Source organism: Lygodium microphyllum, chromosome 3 (assembly GCF_053477565.2).
Source record: "Lygodium microphyllum isolate KBCC chromosome 3, Lygodium_microphyllum_v1.1.10, whole genome shotgun sequence".
Classification (NCBI taxonomy): domain Eukaryota; kingdom Viridiplantae; phylum Streptophyta; class Polypodiopsida; order Schizaeales; family Lygodiaceae; genus Lygodium; species Lygodium microphyllum.
The window spans coordinates 96,638,098-96,643,887 of NC_141137.1; the positions used below are offsets into that span (position 1 = coordinate 96,638,098).

Sequence of the window (5,790 nt, forward strand, 5' to 3'; positions counted from 1 at the left end):
ATCAATTGTGGAGCGTGTAGATTCTTGTATGCCCTACACATCCACTCTAATATTGTGCTATGCTTAGGAGAAGCCATGGAAGAAGGTTGAGATTTGGGTGGAACCCTTTAGATATAAAAGAGGTTAGAGATGCAACTTATCCAAAACCTTGGGCATAGCTAAATACTATATTAATTTCTTATTAGTTCTTAAACTAGCTCCAAAAAGCATTTAATGTTTAATTACAAAATATAAATGGCATTATTTTTTAACATTAATTTATAGTAGTTCATGTTGATTGCCTCCCTTGTTCAGAAATTTTGCTAAGTGTGTGGCATCGCTTTTGTTTTGTCCTCCTTTTGGGCATTTGAGAGATCCTTTGTGCTTTCTTTTTTATGTGTTCATGTTCTTCTTCGCTTAGCTTACACATTTATTTGATCTATATTGCTCATATCTCAACAAGGCCAGTTCAATTTGGTTTCTATTCTACCCAATCCTATGTTTGATTCAATGATGCTTAATCGTTCTCCTTGCACACATTTTTCCATGTTTGTGATGGAAGGTAAGATGATAATCTTTCGTGATCATCCTTGGATTATGACACTCCATCTAGAGCATTTGTTCTTCTTTGAGCTCTTTTATTCTTATTTGAGTTCTATCATCTCATTCATAGAGTGAAAGAAACACTACAACCGTTATTTTTTAGCACATAAATATGTCATTATTAAATACATCAACCCTTGGGTGGTCCCCATATATCGTGCAAAAACCTTGACACTCACTTTTTTGGCCATGTAGGTTCATCTTTTGGGCCAAGTTTAGGAGTCAACTTGTTAGATAGGGTTTAGTTTGACTCATAAAAGTCTAGATAGTGTCTCATCTTTGGCTGTGCCATTGCTGGGAGAAGGAGGTCTCAAAGGCTGCCTTAGCGAAGAGTGCAATGGTCTCAATGGCTCTTTAACGGGTGCAATGGCCCAACCTTCTCTTCTTGGAGGGGTGGGGTGCATGCTTACTAGCACCCTACCCTACCCTCAAACCCCGTGGCTGCATTCCTTGTCTGCCGGAGTGTGACTCCAGCTTTTAGTGAGCCAAATCTCATGTCAACATTCTTTTTTTAATTTCAAAATTATTTTCAAAAGCAACAAGGTCTATACATAAGCCAATTCAAGGGGCCCGGAGGTATTAATAAATTTGTACAAAAATATTTGGCTTTAAACTTTGAAGGTCGGGAAACGAGACATTAAAATACATCATGAGCAGGCAGGGCTCTGTGCTGCCTGCTTCAGGTGCCCCGACTCAAGCTTCTCATCGTCATCGTGAGAAGAAGAGAGGTGGAGGCTGTCTGCTGTAGGAGGGGGTTGCTGCTGCTTCTTCTTGAGTCCGAAGCAGGACAAGCGGGCGGTGTTGATGCAGGGCTTGTCGGGCACAGGGATGAGCTTGACGGCGAAGGCGAGAGGCCAGCTCACGAAGCCGATGCCGGCGCAGATGAGCCACAGCTGCCATGTCAGGCGCTCGGTGGACGCGAAGCGGCCGAGGAACTCCACGATGACGAACTGGAGGGCCAGGGTGACGGCCACGATGGCGGCGAACAGCGGGCTGCGCGCCACGTTGGCGAAGATGTTGAGCCGCTCCGGCTGCCGGCAGTTCACCTCGTTGAACAGTTGGCACAGCACGAAGGCGTTGAAGATGACGGTGTTGTTGACCGCGCCGGCCCGCGGGCCGCGCAGCCCCAGGATGGCCTTCCCCCGGAAGTGCAGCGTCAGCAGGACGCCCACCTGGTACACCGCCTGCGCCAGCAAATTCCGCCACATCACGTTCGTCACTATCGGCGATGACCTCCCCGCCGGCGGCCGCACCATCAGGTGGTCCGACGGCGGTTCTGTTGCTATCGCCAGCGCCCCCAGCGTGTCCATGATCAGATTCACCCACAGCAGCTGCACCGCCGTCAGCGGCACCTCGCCACCCGCCACGGCCGCCACGAAGTTGATCGTCAGCGCTGCCACGTTCACGGTGAGCTGGAACTGGATGAACTTCTGGACGTTAAAGTAGACGGATCGGCCCCAGCGCACCACCTTGACGACGGTGGCGAAGTTGTCGTCGAGGATGATGATGTCTGAGGTCTCCTTAGCAACCTCGGTGCCGGCGATGCCCATGGAGAGGCCGATGTCGGCATCGTGGAGGGCCGGGGCGTCGTTGGTGCCGTCCCCGGTGACGGCGACGACTTCGCCGAGAGACTTGAGAGCGCGGACGAGCAAGAGTTTGTCGTTGGGGGAGGAGCGGGCCATGACGGCGAGCTTGGGGACGAGCTGGAGGCGCTTGACATCGGAGAGGGCGCGGAAGGCCTGCCCCTCGATGGCGAGGTCGTCGGCGCCGTCGCGCAGGATGCCGCACTCGGTGGCGATGGCCTTGGCGGTGACGAGGTTGTCGCCCGTCACCATGCGGACCTTGACGCCGGCCTCCTGGCAGAGGCGAACGGAGTCGTGGACGCCCGGCCGGCAGGGATCCTTGATGCCGACGATGGCGAGAAGGATCAGGCCCGGCTCCGCCGGAATTGCCCAGCTCTTCCTCTCGCTCTCCGGCGGGACCTCCGCCGGCGCGAGCTCCCGGTACGCGAATGCCACGCAGCGGAGACTGGCGGCGGCCATGCCGTCGATGACTGACTTCATCTCCGCCTGCTTCTCCTCCGTCAGCGGCCGCGTCTGCTCGCCGTCCGCCCAGCTGTCGCAGAGCGACAGCACGATCTCTGCCGCTCCCTTCCAGTGCACTCGCATGATGCTCCGGCCGTCGCCGTTGCCGAGCTCCTTCACCGCCGCCCCGGCCCGCTTCTTTTCCGAGCTGAACGTCTCCACCTGCATAATGGCCGACCTCGCCCTCACGGCCTCGAAATCCATCCCCACGCTCACGCCCCACAGCAGTACGGCCTTCTCCGTCGGGCTACCGGAGACCTCCGGCGGGCTGCCGGGCTTGGTCCGGTCGGCAAACACGCTCCCGCTGCTGTTCTGCGCGATCCCCTCCAGCAGCACCTGATACATGGCCTCGAACACGATCTCCTCTCGCACCTTGGCGCAGTCGTCCGTCACCTTCCCGGCCACCCACGCCTTCACCACGTTCATCTGGTTCAGCGTCAGCGTGCCCGTCTTGTCGCTGCAGATCGCCGTCGCAGACCCCATCGTTTCGCATGCCGACAGCCGCCGCACCAGCGCCTTGTCCGCCATCATCTTCCTCATTGAGTAGGCCAGTGTGAGCGTCACCGCCAGCGGCAGCCCCTCCGGCACCGCCACCACGATGATCGTCACTGCTATCGCGAATATGTTCACCAACCTGTCTAGTATCTCCTCGCCGCCTGCCTTCCCTGCTTGGAACTTCTGCGCAGTATCCTTGTCCGATGCAGCGATCCGCCCTGTGAAATAATACACTATCAAGATCACAAACACTATGCTCGCAACAGCTATGCCGATCTTGCCTATGAAACTAGCAACTCCTGTCAGGCGGACTTGCAAGGGAGTCTGTTCCTCGCCTTCCTCACTCACTGCAGCCATCAAATTTCCCCATTCTGTATTGATGCCCACTGCGGTGACCACCATGGTGCCATAGCCGTCCGCAATCTTGCACCCCGAGACGAGAAACGGATTGGACTGATCAATGGTGGTCAGCTTGCTTTCCCCAGTCATGCTGGACTCGTCTGCTTTCAGTGAATGCCCCACGACGAGAAGTCCATCTGCAGGAATCTGATCCCCTATGTTCAGAGGCACAATGTCTCCTACAACAATATCAAAGATGGAAGTGGCAAACCTCCTTCCTCCCCGCACAACTTGCATCTGTATGTTCTCTTTCTCTTCATTCAGAGAGCGGAACTGCAAGGATTGCCTGTAGTCACTGGTAGCAGTCACAAAGACCACGAGCAGAACAGCAAAGGCTATGCTAGCACCATCATACCAGCCTTCCTTGGGGCCTTCAGTCTTCATGCCAAAGGCCAAGGAGAGAGCAGCGCAGACCATGAGGATGATTAGGGTTTTGTCGTGGAAGCCCTCCCACAGGAAGGAGAGGAAGCTCTTGGGGGGTGGCTTGGGGTAAGTGTTCTCACCATAGTGCTGCTTCCGGGTCTGCACTTCGTGGGAGACGTCGGGGAGGCCATTGGTGGGGTCAGTGTGGAGATCTTGGATGATGCCATGGAGGCCGCCGAGCTTGCTGAGGGTAGCTTCGTCTTTGTAGCGGACGAGGATGGCGAGCTGGGAATCGGTATCCGCGGGGGGTGGGGAAGGCAGGCGCGGGCGCGGGCGGCGGAGGGCGTCCTGGCGCATGCGGACGACGGCCAGGGCCACAGTCCCATGCAGGCGGATCTTCCTGTTGTGGCGGGTAGGGTTGAGCACCAGCCATTCTTGCCTGTGGCTCGAGCTCCCGCTCCGTCGACTGGAAGCAATGCTAGACTTGCCAGACCCCATCAGCACGAATCATATACAAAGACAAACACCTGCGGCTGCGTCTGCCTCTGCAAGAGATGCCAAAGCAGCTCCTCGCTAGCTAGGTCTGTTGTTGTTGTGGCGTAACAGCTCAGAGTGTGTTCTAAGCCTCACCGTCTCTGCTATCTCAGCTGACCATCCTTCTACTGTCGTGTCGTACGTTGATTGGAAAGGATAAGACTGCCGACCATTTGCCAACGGCTATCCCGTTCGACAGGTGTACGGCTTAGATGCTGACACTCTACGCCCCCTGTTGACACCTGGCATAGTTCTTTACCTCTTTTGCAAAGGTTTTCGAACACCTGCGCCTACACCTGTCCTTTTTTTAATACTAAAGTTGAACGTTAGATTCTGGTTCTCGTAGAGGTGGTTCCTGCGGCAATCCACCAGACACTCCGAAACTTCAGAAAGCGGTGTTGGAGCGCAGGTAACGGTTGCAAGTCCAATCGACTCATGCAAGATCATGACATGGTTGTGAAGAACAACACAACGATAGGTCTGATAATCCAAAATTCTGATTTTCTTCATCGCTTCAATTGAGGCGGTCCCTCATCCCTTAATTCCAACATGCCCATCTAGATTAACTTGCATAATGATGACAAAGGTTCAAGTCGACTAAATAGCGTGCACAAATTCGTGCACTTCATATACTTATAATTGTTGATATAGTCTCACTTCTGCACTAGTGTTCCAACCTAGGATACCCCTGGTATACGTGCCAAAGTTATGGAGTCAATAAAACCGTGCCAAAGTTACGGAGTCAATAAAACCATCTCATTCTCAGCCCCAAGGGGCAATATGAGAGAGAGAGATGGAAACTTTAGAAGGGCTCATGAAGAGTTACCCACTATATTAATAATCACGACTAGCGTTCCTGGCACGCTTCGCGCGCAAGGAACGCTATCTTGCTTCGCAGCAACTGCCGCGAAGCGGGGTGCGAGAGAAGTGAAGCTACCGTGCGACTTTCCTATTGCACAGTGGGTAATGCTATCACAAAAACATCACATGCTTTACTCTCCTCTACTCACAACCCCTCTATCTCTCATCCCATTTACACCTCCCCCCTCTATATCCACACTCACTCACTCAATCACTCTCAACCTCTCTCTCTTTCTCTCTCTCTCTCTCTCTCTCTCTCTCTCTCACATGTATAAAAGGCCAAATATGCATTTGCATCAAGGAGTACATAGACTCATATATACATGCAATGACCATGCACCAAACTTATAAACTTGTATCTATACTTGCTCTGCACAACAATTAGAGACAACTTGTATCCTTGGATGCTACAATGAGAAATAACATTTCTACGGTGAAACAAACCACAAATGAAAGATGTATGAACCACACC

At 53.1% G+C, this 5,790-nt stretch overlaps 1 pseudogene; it reads right to left on the reverse strand.

Annotated features, from left to right (window-relative positions):
- Nucleotides 1-1,079: 1,079 nt before the first annotated feature.
- LOC148038640 (calcium-transporting ATPase 5, plasma membrane-type pseudogene) lies at nucleotides 1,080-4,603 on the reverse strand (annotated as a pseudogene).
- Nucleotides 4,604-5,790: the final 1,187 nt, after the last annotated feature.